Below are 16,901 nucleotides of genomic sequence, written 5' to 3' on the forward strand. Positions count from 1 at the left end.
TCATTCCTATATGGGAAGCTATTACATGCAATTCCTAAAGACTTTATCATTATTAGAGCAGTTAGGAGTCTGAGACAGAGGGGATGGGTGTGAATTAATTATGTTGGAAATGAATTCAAAAAATAAATGAAGGAGTGAGAAAGAGGAATACATTGGGAGAAAGGGAAAGGGAGAGGTAGAATGGGGAAAATTATCTCACATAAAATAGGTGTGCGAGGGGAGGGGAAAATGATTGGGAGGAGAGTGGACAATGCTTGAACCTCATCATCAAAATTAGTTCAAAAAGGGAAGTCTGTGTACACACACATACATAAAACACAGAGACACTCAGCTGGGTATAAAAATCTATCTTACCCAACATGGAAATAGTTGGGAAAGAAAGTAAAAGAAAGGGGAGAGGGGATGATAAAAGGGAGGCCGGATTAAGGGAGGCAGCAGACAGAAGCAATACTGACTTTTGAGGAGAGACTAGATAAAAAGAGAGAGAGAAGGATAAACAGAAGAAAATAGAATGGAGGGAAATACAGTTACTATTCATAATTGAATGTAAATGGGATACACTCACCCATAAAATGGAAGCAGATAGCAGAATCGATTAGAAACCGGAATCCAACAATATTCTGTTTACAAGAGATATACTTGAAACAGGAAGTCACACACAGAAAGTTAAAATAAGGGGCTAGGGCAGAATCCATTGTGCTTCAGCTGAAGTAAAAAAGACAGGGGTAGCAATCATGATCTCACACAAAACAAAAGCAAACATAGGCCTGATTTAAAGAGGTAATCAGGGAAACATTTTGATAAAAGGTACCATAGACAATAAAGTAATATCAAAAAAAATTTTTTTTACGCATTTCTTGGATAAAGGTCTCTTTTCTCAAATATATAGGGAACTGAGTCAAATTTATAAAAATAAGAGCCCTTTCCCAATTGATAGATTGTCAAGGGATATGAACAGGCAGTTTTCACAAGGAGAAATCAAAGCTACCTATAGTTATATGAAAAAAATGCTCTAAATCACTCCTAATTAAAGGCAAATTAAGACAAATTTTAGGTTCCTCCACACAAATGCTGGAAGGGATGAGGAGAAATAGTTATACTAATGCACTCCTGGTAGACCTGTGAGCTGATCTAATCATTCTGGAGAACAATTTGGAACAATTTATACCCCAAAGGGCTATAAAACTGTGCATACCCTTTGACCTAGTAATACCACTACTAGGTCTATTTTCCAAAGAGACTACAGAAAAAGGAAAAGGACCTATATGTATTAAAGTATTTAAAGCAGCTTTTTTTGTGGTGGTAAAGAATTGGAAACTGAGAGGGGATGCTCTTTAATTGGGTAATGGCTGAACAATCTGTGGCACATGATTGTGATACAGTACTACTGTACTGTAAGAAATGACAAGGGAAATGGTTTTTTAAAAAATGAGAGGATCTATATGAACTGATGCAAAGTGAAGTGAGCAGAACCAGAAGAACACTGTACATAGTAACAGTAATATTGTAATGATGATCAACTGTGAAAGAGTTATCTACGCTGATTAATACAATGATTCAAAACAATTCCAAAGGACTAATGATGAAAAGTGCTATCCACCTCCAGAGAAAGAACTGATGAACTGTGGGTACAAAATGAAGTATAATTTTCTTGCTTACTTTATTATTCTTGCTTTTTGGTGATATGGCTAATATGGAAATACATTTCGCATGATTTCACATGTATAACTGATAGATTGCTTGCCTTTTCAGTGGGTAAGGAAGAGGTAGTAGAGACAGAGAAAATTTAAACTCAAAAGTTTTTAAAAGTAATGTTAAAAGTAAGTAATATATATTATTTTAAAAAACAAAAATAAAATGAAGCTACAATAAGAATATGAGATGAGGGTGAAGGGCAATCTATGAGCAGTCCACATGTTCCACTAGAATCTCTTCAGGGTCAGGAGGTTTCAAAGATGTCCCCCAGCATGTTGGATATATTTGTTATAATGAACTTAGGAGAGGGCAGGCATGGAAGTTGCATAGGATGGATAAACATGGGTTGTGACCTTCATCGTTGGAGAGTCACATCACACTGATGTGTGGCCAGAATGGCTTTTGTTTTCTTTGGGTGGCTCAGTTTATCTCATTGGGCCTTGCTGGGTGCTGGGCCTGCTGCTCCTCTTCCGGGGCAGGAAGCCCAGAGACCATGCCTGGGAGCAGAGAACTTCCTGTGTGATGATTCGTGGGGCTGGCTGAGGGGAGGTGTTGACTCCAGAGCCATGCCTTATTGGGTGTTAACCTAGTCTACGCCAGGGGGAGGGGCCAACTCAAGAACCAATCAGCCCTGGTCATTCAGGCAGCGCTTGATGATGTCAAAAACTCTATAAGAGGGGAGAAGATGGCTTGAAGATTCCTCTTTCCTTTTCCGGTTGGCATGGGAGCAGTGGTGAGGGTGACTCTGGGCCAGCCCTTGCTCTCGGGCTGAGCCCAGATGTTGGTAACTATGAATTGTATTGGGTCTGTCTGTTGATATTTGTAATTTGTTTGTATTTTGCTCTGAAGTTTGGGGTGCTCGTTTTGTTTTCCCCTCCCTGAACTAAATGAATGTTCTCAACTTCGGGATGCTGGCTTTTTCCCCTGAAGTAAGTGAATGAATCTGTATTTGGTCTGTCTGTTGGTGCTTGTCTGTATGCTTCCCTGAACTAACTTAATGCTGGATTAAAGAAAGCTGGTCAACCCCTTCACCGTGCTTTCCTTGTTTAAGCAGATAAAAAGAACCTGTGCTTTCCCGGTGGGCCGGCAGCCTCCTGGGTGCACCTTACGCCCCCACAGAAGCTGCTAGCCAGATTCTTAAAACATGATGAGATCACAGAACTATTTGTGTATTTTTAATATATCTGTTTAAGATAGATAGTGCAAGTGTTATCTCTATTTTACAGAAGAGGTTAAATGATTTGTCCATGGTCACATAGCAAATTAATTTCAGAGCTAGTACTTGAACCCTTCTATGTCCTTGGTCTCCAAGTTTACTGTTCTTTTCACTATACCACAGGCTGACTGACTTATTTGGAACAGGAAAAAAAAATTCTCTCACCTTTTTAATCTTTGAGGAGTATTAAGAGCACCTATAGGATAAAGGATGCTAAAAGCACATTTTGATTGGCTCCTTGGCCTCTTAATTTGATAGCTTTACATCTTAAAGAATTCTTTTCACAAAATCAAGCACATTAATGATGATGGATGAGCTGAGTTTTAATTTTATTGTTTCATGAAGTGGTCTGATTTTAAAGCCTTTGTGTTGCTAAGGAATAAAACAGAACTGATTTCTCAGCTTTAAAATGCCACTAGATTCTATTTTGGGTGGGATGCAAATAAGGACCTAGTCTGAGCATTCTAAAATAAAAGTGTTCTTCCTAGTGCACAGAAAGCATGAGGCACCTTTTTCTCCCACAATCAACCCAAATGTTTCACCACTTAAAACAGATTCTCTTCTGCTGGGGGAACAATTCTGTTCATAGCAGTTTTTGGAATAATGATCAACCCTCTTCGTAATGACAGAAGTTTGAGCCTTAAAAAAAAAAAAAAATAAATAATTAAAAAGCAGAAGGGAGAGCTGACTGATTGGAACAGCACCAAATTTTTATTTTCAATGGCATTTGTAGCAGCAAGAAGTGATCCAATTTGTGTCACTCTAGGAACTCGGATCGCCAAACGCAAAGCTTAACCCACCAAATTAAAAATAAAAGCAGGAGAAATGTCATTAGTTTGCTAAATAAATGGAAGGGGGTGGTGAAAGACATTTTGGAACTAAACAGTGAACCTCAGTGTAACTGTGAAGAAACTGTCTAATCAAGCGAAAAATCAACTGAAAACAAAGAGAAAGGAAACAGTAAAATCTAACTTCTTCAAAAAAAAAGCATAGGAAGAGAAAATTGAAGGAGACATTAAATAAAAATGAAGATTCAATTAGTAAAGGAGAGGGAAAGGAGAGAAAAATCCAAGAGTGATTCTCAGGGAAAGGAAGGGATGTGAAGTGAGTTTGGATCGTAATCTATAAATAGCCTTTTATTTTATAAATCCTTCACGTTATGTATAGAATACATTGTGAGTCTCTCTTGCTTAATATGTACTGTCTCATGGCACAGGCCTTTTAAGGCAATATGCAGTAGTAAGCACAAAGAACTAGGTCTGAAAAATGAGTTGGGCTCCTCTCTTTCAACAACTAAAAAAAAAAAATTGATGAGGTGAGAATCTGAGAACATCCAAAAGAAAAAAAACTGTCAGGAGGGCAGAGAAGGGATAAGTCTCAGAAGTCTGTGAACTATTTAGAGAAAAATTTCCCCTTTCTCCTGTTCCTGGTCTATCAGTTGGGGGCCTATCTTGTTGGGTCAAGGTGCCAGGAAGGTCAGCCAGTGGTACTCCCCCTCATCCCAACTGTGTTTATCTAATGTTTTCTGAGGCTGCTATAAAAATCAAGGTCATTGTATGACCTAACCTTAGGTATGTGGATAAATATACCTAGAGACAGAAAAGTTAAATGGAAGGGGTATTAGTATTTTTCCTCCAGCCTCCAAAAGACTCAGGGGAAATCCTGTTTACTTGTACCCTAGAAAAGAGCTTGGCGGTCATTTTCAAAATAGGAGATTCTGTGACTCTTCCCTAAATAATAACAATACATACTTTACTTGGGTGGCATCTTTGTTAGCAAGGCTATGACCAATTCCATTCTATTTTTCTTTCATCACTTCTCCTTTAGTTGGACTCATATGATATCATAGAGTAGGGACTAACAGTCAGAAGGGGTGGCTGATGAGAAGGGCAGAATTTCACAGAATCACAAATGTTAACTTCAGAAGGGACATCTAATTCAGTACCAGATCTTTCGCTTTGCTGTGAAAACAAACATGCTTTCAATAAGTCTTTGTTCTTGAGAAGTGTGCCTTGAACTCCCTACAAACTCTCTGTGGGGTAGGTTGTAGCAGCAAACAATTGCCTGCAGCAAAATTTCAACATGGTGTGGCCGTCCTTGGGAAGACATTTCATTATTAGCCATCGAAGCTTCAGGACTTAAAAAAAAATTAAAACACACTTTGAGGCATAAGAGATAGAAAGTGGTTTACATACATTGACACTGGACTTAGTTTATTTTCTCCTCATACCAAGGATATTAGTAGATCAGCTTTATTCCTATACCCTACAGGTTAGTAGATGCATTTGCACTGTGCCATGTCTAGAATGCACCCTCTACCTCAAAGAGTCTCTCTCTCTTTAAGAGGCAGCTCAAATATCATTGCCTGAAGGAAGGTGGAGGACCAGTTTGCTTAAATGCTGCCCCAGAAAAAATCATCAGCAAAATTCATATTCCCCACAAGGCTTTTCCTGGAAAAAAAAAACAATAAAAAAACACCAAAACTTAAAAAAATATATATAGAAAGGGAAAGTCTTTCTTTTAGTTGCAAAGCAACTGAAAGCACAGCTCAATTAGAGTAAATCCAGAGAATCTGAACTAAGAGAAGCTCCTCTTTATGGGTGTACTGGAAACAGCTCTAAACTGACTATTAAACAGTGTGGTCATTTATACTTCTGAAATTGGCAAGTACTACAAATCAGAGCTTCAGTATAGCTTTGTTGATTGTCTAGACTTAAGAAAGTCATGGAGAAAAATATCAAGAATGCAGATTAAACTCAAAAGTGTGTCACATGTACCTTTCGCCCCTAAGAGTTGCTTGTTAAATATTTACCAGCATGCTTCCTGTTCCCTTCCCTAGGTAAAACAATAGGTAAGTTTGTTATTGTCTGTTTATTACTATGTCATTAATCATAGGATTTAGAGTTCTAAGGACTACAGAGATTGCCTATTCTAGTCCATCTGGGCAGCTAAGTTTAATTTATTTTATAAATGAGGAATAAAGATGATCTTTCTCACTATCATGAAGGAAAGTAGCAGCATGGGCAGGATTCAAATTTAGGTTTTTTGACAACAAATGCAGTATTCTTTCCTATATGAATCCCCAAAGAAAGGACTGGCTACTGATGATGGCACAGTCTCTGGGAACCCCTTGAACCCTTGAACTCTCCTTGAATCTTGCCACTCGACCTGGCCTTGGCCTGAGGCTATAACCATTAAGCCCAAATGCCTACCTTGCCCAGTCCTCTATTGTCAGCTGTTTCCCACCCTTAATCCTGTTTCCCATCCTTAATCCTGATCAAAATATCTATACCCTAGCTCTGTTACCCCAGCCCTTGACGGGTTGTCATTCCCATATAGCCTTCAGCTATTTCCCCCACCCGGGAGTCTGACTTCATCCTTAAGTCCCTCCCTAGACCCCTCTTCTGGCCACCCCAGACCACCCCTCAATCCCTCCCACAACCTTTGTGTATATAATCTCCATCTTGCCTCCATGAGGGGGGTCAGAACCAATCTAGCTCAGATGGGTCTGGCCCTTTTTCCTTACAGGCGTCGCAAGGGGTGGGATCTCTCGGGGCAGGCTTATTTGGCTAACTCTTAATAAACTTTGTCCTTTCCCTTGGCTGAGAAAGCTTGAGTCGAATTCTTTCGGCAGGACCCGGCGTGTCGGTACTTTGGGGTGTCGAGCACCTCTCACCCCAAACCCTCATCAGCTACCAGGGGTGGGGAACCTGCAGCTTTGAGGCCACATGTGGCCCTCTGGATCCTCAAGTGCAGCCCTTTGACAGAATCCAAACTTCACAGAACAAATCCTCTTAATAAAAGGATTTGTTCTATAAAACTTGGACTTAGTCAAAAGGGTGCACCTGAGGACCTAGAAGGCCACACATGTAGCCTCGAGGCAGCAGGTTCGCTACCACTGGACCCTGTTCCCTGAGCTTCTCATAGAATCACAGATCCTGGGACTTAAGATGTCATCAAGGCCAAAATCCTTATTTTATTGATGAAACCCAGAGAGAGTGATGGAGCCAGAATTCAAATTCACCTCTGACTTTCTTCCATCTCTCTTTCCATTGCACTGTGGTTTCTACTGTGGTAATGATTATAGACCAAATATAAGAGGGATGTGTGATGTTTATAAGGTTTGAGACATAATTTCTGGGTAACTAGTCATTTTTATTAATAATGCCAGCACTTTTAATAAATAGTCAGTGACATTCTCAAATGCCAAAGACCATCATGGCAACAAACTCACAGCTTATCTGCCCTTGGAAGAAGGGTGTTCCTGGGGATGGCAATCAACTCAATTAATGAGAGAATGAATATTAGTATGAGTGGCTGAGAGTGACATTGTGTCAAAGAGCAACTCTCCCTCCACTCAGACCAACCCCAGCCTTGGGCAATCTATTCGAAGAATTGCCACTGAAACCTGAGTAAATGGCTTCCCCACCTGGGTGGGATCTGAACAAGATTGTCAAGAAAGTTAATTTAATCTCATTATCAGTAGTGTCCTTCTAGAGAGTGAACCTTTGAAATGAGGACTTTAGAAAAAGGGGAAATTCTAGATCTCCCCAATTTATTGGTTATTAACAATCATTTCTCTTAGATGCAGATAAGCGAGAATATCTTTTAAAAAGTGCAGCATTTAGGCACATCCCTAGGAAAGATCCCAATTTGATCCCAACCTCCTTTACACACAGGAAAGAATGTGTTGGGGAGATTGATCTAAAGCCTCAAAGTTCCCTTTGGATCATGGTTTACATACTAAAGGAGATGAAAAGACTATTGAGTGACAGAGAAATATAGATCTTGTTGACTCACTCATTTGATATTCTTGACCTTTCGATTAAAAGGAAGTGGCCAGATGACCACTTGTTGGGGGAAATTACAGGGAATATTCATGTTTCAAATTGGCATAGAACTAGGGAAGATCACCTTTAACTCTCAGATTCTATGATCCTAATTCTAAATAACCACTAAAATCCCCTCTAGCTCCAGCATTCACATGAAGGCAATACAAATAGCTTAGTCAAGGGAGAGAAGCAGCATTTCTACTGGAGAGAAAGGTGGCCTTGGACTGGGAAGACTAAGATCTGCCTTTGCCACAAGTTGGCTACCTGAGCCTGGTAGTCATTTTGGAGTCCCAGGCCACTCTCTAAGACTCAGTTGTTGACAGGATGCCAACCTGCTTTGGTAGAGAAAAGTTCCTCTCGGAGATCTTCCTAATACCCATCAATCAACCAATCAATGAAGAAATCTTTTAAAACTAATTAGCCCAATGAACATATCTAGTATTTATCAACTCCAGGAGCAGTCATCTTATTCAAAAATTAGCACTTGTTAATGTATTCCTCTATGAAAGCATGTTTTGGTTGGTGTTTGGGTTTTTGTTTTTTCTCTCTGTCTATGGTCAGTATTTTCTGATCAGGCTGTATATTTCTGAGGGTGAAGGATTTTGTCAATTACTGATTTCACGTTGTCCGTGAATTTCCTATTATATTGCTAGATCTGATGTTCCATTTGTACACTGTTTTATGCATTTTACATTATGTTCTCTCTTGTTACTTTATTTGCTCCACATGCAACCATCCCATGAGCAGGACTTGCCAAGACAAAACTGGTAACAGGAAAAGTTTTATCATTGGTACCTTCTCATTAGCTCTCAAGGAATTTCTTTAAAACTTTCCTGTCTCTTAGACCTAACCAAGAGCCTCAGTGGGTGAATCATTCCTCCAAGGCCTTGTATAGTCAAAAGTTAGAAAGTTAATCCCTGTAAGGTTTTATCCCTGATAAAGTTAATCCCTGTTAATAGTTTAAGGTATAATTCCTTTTTAGGGATATATGCATTTTAATTTAATGCTTTAGAAGACCAAAAAACCTTTCAATCTCCAAGGAATGAATTTATAATAGTGCAATTTAGATACCGATAACCTGTTGTGATAGGACTAGCCTGATGCAGCTTCTCTCCCCCTACACAACCTAATTTGCTTCAACTTTTACTCCAGGAGCATAAAAGTTCCTAGCTATATATAGTCAGGGCCTCACAGACATGCAGAGGTGGGGAAGGTGTCAGAGTACTTCAGTGTTGTTATGGTTGTTCAGTTGTTTCTGTTATGTCTGACTTTTCATGACCCCTTATGAGGTTTTCCTGGCAAAGATCCTGGAGTGCTTTGCCATTTCCCTCTCCAGCTCATTTTACAGATGAGGAAACTGAGGTAGTATTAAATGACTTGTCCAGGATCACACAGCTAGTAAGTATTTGAAGGCAGATTTGAACTCCCAGAGATGAGTTTTCCTGACTCTAGCCTCAGCACTCTATCCACTATGCCACACTTGAGTAGCCATACTCTGATTAGAGGGTGGACATCCAGGAAAGCTAAGGGCCACTGCATCCTTGTTACATACTCTTGCTATAATAGGGCAAAGTAAATCTCCTCCAAGATGTTCAGTGACTTCCAAGTGTCTCATTTTATTCCATCATCATACCTGAACCTGCTCTCAAGCAGCGCCTACAGCATGTGGTACACTCTTGGCAGATTGGGGTGGGATGGGGTTATGATTCATGGTTCAAGGGAGGAAAAGCCTTGCAAATATGGAAGGGTAGGGTTGCCTGATCAGATGGTGGGACATTCCTTTGCTTCTTAGAGTTGCCAGAGTCATCCTGATCACATATGGAGAGTCCTCTCTGTAGGATTGGCAGCAAATGTGGATGGATGAGCTCAGCCAGTGCTAGAGGAAACTATCTGGGAGGGTAAAGAAAGTACCAAGACCAGCATTCCTTAGTTGTGGTTGACTGCCCCACAATGCAGTCAGACTCAAAATAAACTGGAGACAGAGCTTTTGGCTTTTAGGAGCTGTGCAAGGAAAGCTGAGGAGGGGCAGCTAATGGAACTCCTGGCCCCAAGCAAGTGAAGAGATCTCTTCAGATGAGTGTGAAGACTAAGGGCAGCAGCCTGAGGTCTTGGACCTAAAGATTCCTGCTGAGATAGGAGCCCTGAGATAAGAGCTGTAAAAGAACGCATTTGGGGCAGAGATTGGATACCTCCCAGGGATGGTTAGATAGTCAGATATTTATCCTATCGCTGCTCATAGTAGGTGCTACATAAAAATGCTTATTCCTTTCCCTTTCCCTTTCCTTCTCTTGGTTAACAAGGAAGACATGTACACATATTTAAGCTCTTTGAGGTCAGAGAAACTTTTCCATTTTTCATTGTATATCCAGGTTTAGCACAAGCCTGGCACCCAGTAGGTATTCAAAAAAATATTGATGATTGACCGATTCTTTTCCTTTTCTTCACTTGTTTTACCCATTATTTCATCACTGTGACTAGCAATAAAAATTAATAAAAAACCATGAAAGAATTGTGTGCTTCTTCAAGGGCTAGAAAAGAGATAAGATCTGTTCCATAGTGAGCTAGCAGCAAAGGAAGAAACCAAGAAGCATTGAAAAGGACATCAGTTGGGCAAAAAAACTGTGCTTACAGAAGAAAAGGTTTGAGTGATCAAGGAGTCAGATCCTGGCTAGAGAAAAAGAAAGTTTCTATGATTTTCCAGGGGTAGGGAACCTTCAGCCTTGAGGGAGGTTTCCTCCTGCAGGAACCACACTTGAGGACCTAGAGGGCCATAGATGGCCTCCAGGCCAAAGGTTCCCCACTCCTCAATACCATCAGGAAGACCTGAGCTATCATCTGGGCTTAGCAGAGACAGATAGAGAGATAGAAACAGACAGAGTACAATGTTTGTGACACTTTGCTAAGCACTAGGGACATGAATTTAAACAAAGAAGACAGTCCCTCTCTTCAAGAAGCTTACATTCTAATGAAAATGACCACCCATTGGAGGAGCTGGAAAGGGGAGGGGATGGACAGCTGAATTATAGGGTGGTTAGGGCTAGGCTGTCTTGTGGAGGCTTAGCTCAGAGCAGAATAGATAAGGCAGAATATCACTTATCAGAACTAGATAGCACTCTTCTCAATTTCTACAGTCTCTACCTCCCTTCTCACCCCAGAGAGCCCATACTAGATGAAGGTTCTTCTGGCTCTCTCCTCACCACCCTGTTGGAACCTCTGCTGAAGACCAAAGGAACCACCCATGAGCAACTTAGAGCTAGGTGACTTAAATTCCTTCTGTGTTGAAATGCAGAGATTGGACCAAGTGAGCTCTGAAAGTCAGAACTAGTGTATAAATAAATGAATCTACAAATAAGCATATAAATATAAGGTATATAAATTCAACTGCCTAATGCACATATCAAACCAGAATGTTCCATAGATATCTTAAACTCAGCATATCAAAAATGAACTCACTATCTTCCCCTACAAACTCTTCCCTCTTCCTGATTTCCCTAATACTTGTCAATCCTCTCAGCCACCCAGACTCAACCTAGGTATCATCTTCAAATCCTCAGACTCTCTCACCTCCATGTCCAATCAGGTGCCAATTCCTCTTGATTCTATCTTCATAACATCCCCGGCATATGCCCCATTCTCTACTGTGACTCAGCCACCAACCTGTACCACTACCTCAAGTCTCTCTCCAATGCAGTCCACTCAGCTATATCTTCCTAGGGCACAGGGTTGCTTAGGTAGAGTTCTTGGCCTGTAGTTAGGAAAATTTGCCTTCCTAAGTTCAAATCTGGCCTCAGACTCTTACTAGCTGTATGACCCTAGGTAAGTCACTTGTTTGCCGCAGTTTCCTCATCTCTAAAATGAGCTGGAGAAGGAAATGGCAAACCACTCTAGTATCTTTGCCATGAAAATCCCAAATGAGGTCATGAAGGACTGAACAACAACAAAGCATAGGTCTAATCACAGTACTCCCCTAATCAATAAACTCTAGTTGTGCAAATGTGAAATTCTATTTAACTTTTAGAGGCTTTCATAACCTGGCCCCTTCCTACCTCTCCCTCACTATTTTTAAGCCACTGCCACCAACTTCCTTGCTGTTCCTCTCACAAGATACTCCACCTCCTGATTTCATGCATTTTCATTGGCTGTCCCCCTTGCCTGGAGTTCTCTCGCTCCTCATTTCCATCTTCAGGCTTCCCAGGCTTCCTTCAAATACCAGCTAAATCCCACCTTCTGTAAGAAGCCTTTTCTAATCATGCTTAATGCTAGTACACTCTCTCTAAAATTACCTCCAGTTCATCCTGTATATATCCTACTTAGACACTTGTTTTTGCATGTTGTCTTCCCAATTAGACTGGGAATATTTTGACAGCAGAGACTACTGATTATTTTTTTTGTCTTTATTTCTTTGCCCAACAGTATAGTGCCTGGTACATCATAAATGCCCAATAAATACTTGTTGATTTGACTTGACTAGGCTGGGTTAGAAGTACCATCCCAAGGCACACTTCTCATCCTATTAGCAACTTAGGAACGTCATGGTATAATGGAGTCAACTTCTTGCCATTGAGACCAAAGCCCTGGTGAAATATCTTTCTCCTCTATTGCTCCTCACTTACCCCGGGTACTAAATTTGCTAGTTACAACTCTGCTTCTAGTTCTAAAATCTATGATTTTATGAACAGGAGATTATAAGATCATGGGGAAAGGAAATCCTACATCTGGTAAAGATATATTCCTGGCACCCCAAGTTGGAACTCCGAACGAATTCAAAATAAGAATGAAACAAACATTTGTGGCCTGGCCTGGGAACCAAACCACAAAACTACTTTTATGAGAAAATGCATTTTGAATTCCAAATAACTGACTTACAAACATATCTCTGGAACATAACCTATTTGTAAGTTAAGGACTGAAATTAGATTTTATGCATTTCCTTATTTCTACTATTCAATTGTTATTCCTTGCCCTGTATCAGTAAGCATGGCATAAGGAGAAAAAAAAAAAAGGAATTCTTAGTATTTAACTTTGTGTACCAAGGGAAGAGGTTCTGAAAATTAAAGTGGAGGGAGAAATTTTGAAGCCTATTATGCTGTAGAGAATTTTTTGATTGTCTTTTCAGTGTTATAACCAGAGTTATAACTAGGGCTATGTGATCAGGATTTTGTCATAGAGTGCTAAAATTTACAGACCGCTAATTGTATTCATACTCCTTCCTCAGTTTGGAAGCAACTGAGCAAAGTACCTAATTAGAAAAAAATAATTAGTTAAATTAGGAAGCCACTATATAGTACCTCCCTCTTACATCATTCTAAGTGACATATTCCTCTGCTGGCTTGGCTCTACCTTGTTCCTTCTTTAGGCAACCAATCCCTAATGTTCTCATTTCTCCATGACGTCTCCACTCTTTCTGCCATCATAAATGAATTTTCTTACCTTGGTGTGTTGTGTCCTTTTGTGTTTGTCCCAGGAGTCAGAATTGCTAGACCTCTGGTTTTGACTCTTGTCTACGAACAATTAAGAGTCAGTAAAGGTCTCTGTGCTTAGATCCATCACATTTGCCTGAATCAGTCCTTAGCAATATGTTAGAGAATGATAAATTGTTGATGGATTTAGGCATAGAAATTATTGTTCTAACTCTTTCCTTTCTTAGCCCTGTTTCTGACTTCCTAGAATTCAAAACTGTGCGCTCCTGTTTCATCCTAGAACTACCCTCTGCACCTGTGGCCTTCTCTCCTTGGAACATCTGTTTCTGGGGTCTTGTCACCATTGACTATGCCTCTGAAAAGCCTCCCCCTTCTCCCACTGGGAAGTTTCTCCTGGGACCTACATTATGTGAAGGAGCCCAGGTCATCCACACCTAATTCCCTTGCCTTACCTATTCAGGTCTTTCCAGAAGTCAAAACCTCTACTCTTCATCTAGTTTTTCAGCACCCTTTTGTGTACTGTTTTCTCCTGTTTGAATATAAACTTCTTGAGAGCAGGAAAGGTCTTTCTTTTTGTCTCTATTTGTATCCCCTGTACTTAACATAGTGCTTGGCACATGGTAAGCACCTAATAAATGCTTGCTCCTTTCCTTCCTAGAGACATATCTATCTATATATCATTTATTTCTGTCTATATGTCTATCTGTATCTATTCTGTATCTATGTCCACATTCACATATTTAAATACATTTACCTATAGAAACTCACATATTTTACCTACATATATTGTATTTTATATCTAGATAAGTTAATCTATCAAAGTTTAGAACTGCACTAAGACGTTTGGGCCACCCTGCATATGAGAAGTACTTTGCCAACTTTAAAGGGTTATAGAAATGTCATTCATTGTTGTTGTCAGTATTTTTATTCTTATTACTTGTGCTAGCAGTTGAGGGGAAGAAGTGTGTGGTAGGAGAAAGGATGCTGGACTTAGCATTGGAGGGCCTGGATTCCAAAGCTGGCTCTATTATACATGTCCAAGTGACCTTGGACAAGTCACTTAATGTCTCTCAGTTTCATTTTCCACACAATTATAAAATGAAAGGGTTAGACTAACTGCCTTCTAGGATTTCTTTTAGCTCTTACTCTATGAAATATAGTACTTGTATTGCACTTCTTGACACTCAGTTTTTAGAGGTGTCAATTTAAGGAATACAACAATATAATGGCAAAGGTCCATGGAAGAAAATGTATTATTGCCAACTTTTTTTCACCTTCCTACCTCCTATGATGTTAATATGAATACTCCGTACCATACCAATTTATATTCTTTTATGAAGGATATAAAAAAATGAAAAGGGTTTCTACAGGTGAAACCAATTTAAATTACCAAGTGGTACTTAATGAGTAACAATACTGTTATTTATTGAGTAGAGTGATATTAACCACTTATGAGACAATACAATAATACAATGGAGTTAGGAAGGCCTGACTTCAAGTCTTGCTACTGACATATGGGTTGTGTGACCATGGATGTGGTTCATTTACCCTCTCAGTGTTGCCAGGCAACTTTCTAAGACTCTAAGTTATAGACAAGTTGCTGAGCTGTTTTGATGAGGGGAGTTTCCACATTGAAAATTCACAATACTGATGAAATTGTAGCTCTAGACCTTGTCCCTCCATCTCTTCCCTCCTTCCAGACATTAAGCTAATTGAGAATCTCTTTTCTGAAGATTCTAGTCTCAATTAGAATAGTCATTATAGAAAATATGTGTGTGTGCACACATGTGCGCGCACACATACACACACATATATCAAATAGACAACAGAGCACAGAAACTAGGTACTGCTAAGTGTATGGCCTACACTGAATATATTTAATATTTGACGCTGTTTCTAGAGTATGAGAGTTGCCCACTGGAATAAGACTAAGTACAAAGAACAGAGAAATCATCTGCCTGATCATTTACTTGGTCAAGGGAAGTCTTTGTGGCAGATAGGATTTCAAGATAACTATAAGACATGATTTCTGACACTCCGATGACTGCTATCAAGGACTATGTAAAATACTAAGAGGAAAGGTTAAGAAACAGAAGTCTGGGTAGGAGTATATTGTTAGGACGTTTAAAAGCACGCTGAAGACAAAACCAGCATGTACCAATGGATCCAGCTAAATTTAGGTCACCAGGAATAGCACGAAGCCATACTGGCCACTTCACCAAAGGGTGTGAAACTTTTGGCATGTACCACCAACCATGTCCAAGAACATAGAACTTCAAATCATTTTCTTGAATAACATTAAAAACATGAGCTTTCTCTCTCATTAACCTGAAGATGTTGGACTACATGGTTGTCCAGAAAGATGAACCTAACTCAGAACAGCTTTTTTTTTTTTTCCCCACTTGATTTAAAGACAGGATAAATGGGCTGTGGGTGAATAGATCACTTATGGAACAAGTGAGGCTCAATCATGTTATCTCTGCTGCAGCTTTCTTTTTAATCAAGTTTTACCATTTATGCCACACAGACCTTCAGTTAGAATCACTTAAAATAACATTTCTCTAACTATGAGAAACCTCAGCATTTACTGACAGTGAGATGGAAAGAGCTACATTTTGTTGCACTGTAAAAAAATAAAAAATGTGTCTTTTTTCCTGAATGCAGGTGATTTTATTAAAGGTGAACCCTATGACATGTCCTTTAAAGATTCGAGGACAGAAAGTCATGCCATTTGCTTCCTATTTTAATAGTTCTACTAGAGATCATTTTCTAAACTCCCCATCAAGAAGGGGGCAGAGAAGGGGGGGGTGCAGGGTGCACTGTTGTGGGATGGAAAATTAAGTTCTCATTCATTAGTCTATCCCAAAACGGGAATTCTGTTTCATGTAAAAACTATTGGACCGTAACTGGGCTTATAAATACTGACAAGAAAAAATTAGCCAGATGAGTCAGAATCGAATAGGTTATCCAGTTTATCAGTCTTTTAGGAATGATTTGCCTCTTCTTTCTTTCTTTCTTTTCTTTCTTCCCCTACCTCTCTTCTCCCTCTTCCCTTTCCCTTCTTTCTCTCTGTCCCATTCACTTCTCTGCATTTTGTGAGCTGGGGGGAAAAAGGACTATATCCAAAATAGGGTGGATAATTATAGAATTGCCGATTTGTTTGTATACACTGCCTCATCGCCGGGAACTCTGCAATGGCTTAATAGACAACCAAAAAATACCTCACAAAAGAAGGGATGTATGGGCTGTTAATAATTAATAGCAAACTGCAAATGGAGCACTTCTGTCCTAGAGCTTCCTAAGTAAGGTCATGGTACAATAAGGGTGGTAGGCTGGATAAGCATTAGTGGTATTTGCATATGTCAGAACAGACTGTGAATACTAACAGTACAAACACTTCACATCTGCTTTTGTTTACTCCCATGCTGGCACTAAAAAGTACAAAAGTACTTGTTAATTGCTCAGTTACAAACTGACTGTTGACGTCTCCTCCACAGAGCTTTTCATAAATATGGGCTGCTGTAAATAAACTGCTAATGACTTTGCTTATTCCAGCCATCCTTTTAAGGAAGTCTATAACATATACAGAGATGAATGATTCCCCCCATTTAGCGGTGTGTCTTGTTACTAGGTCTGTATGGAGGCAGTATCAATTAAGTAGCAATTATCGGCAAAGTGGGGGGTGGGTGGAAAAGCAGTGAAGATATAAATAAGTAATGTGTATGATGTGAGAATCAC

Source organism: Trichosurus vulpecula, chromosome 5, assembly GCF_011100635.1.
Source record: "Trichosurus vulpecula isolate mTriVul1 chromosome 5, mTriVul1.pri, whole genome shotgun sequence".
Taxonomy (NCBI): Eukaryota; Metazoa; Chordata; class Mammalia; order Diprotodontia; family Phalangeridae; genus Trichosurus; species Trichosurus vulpecula.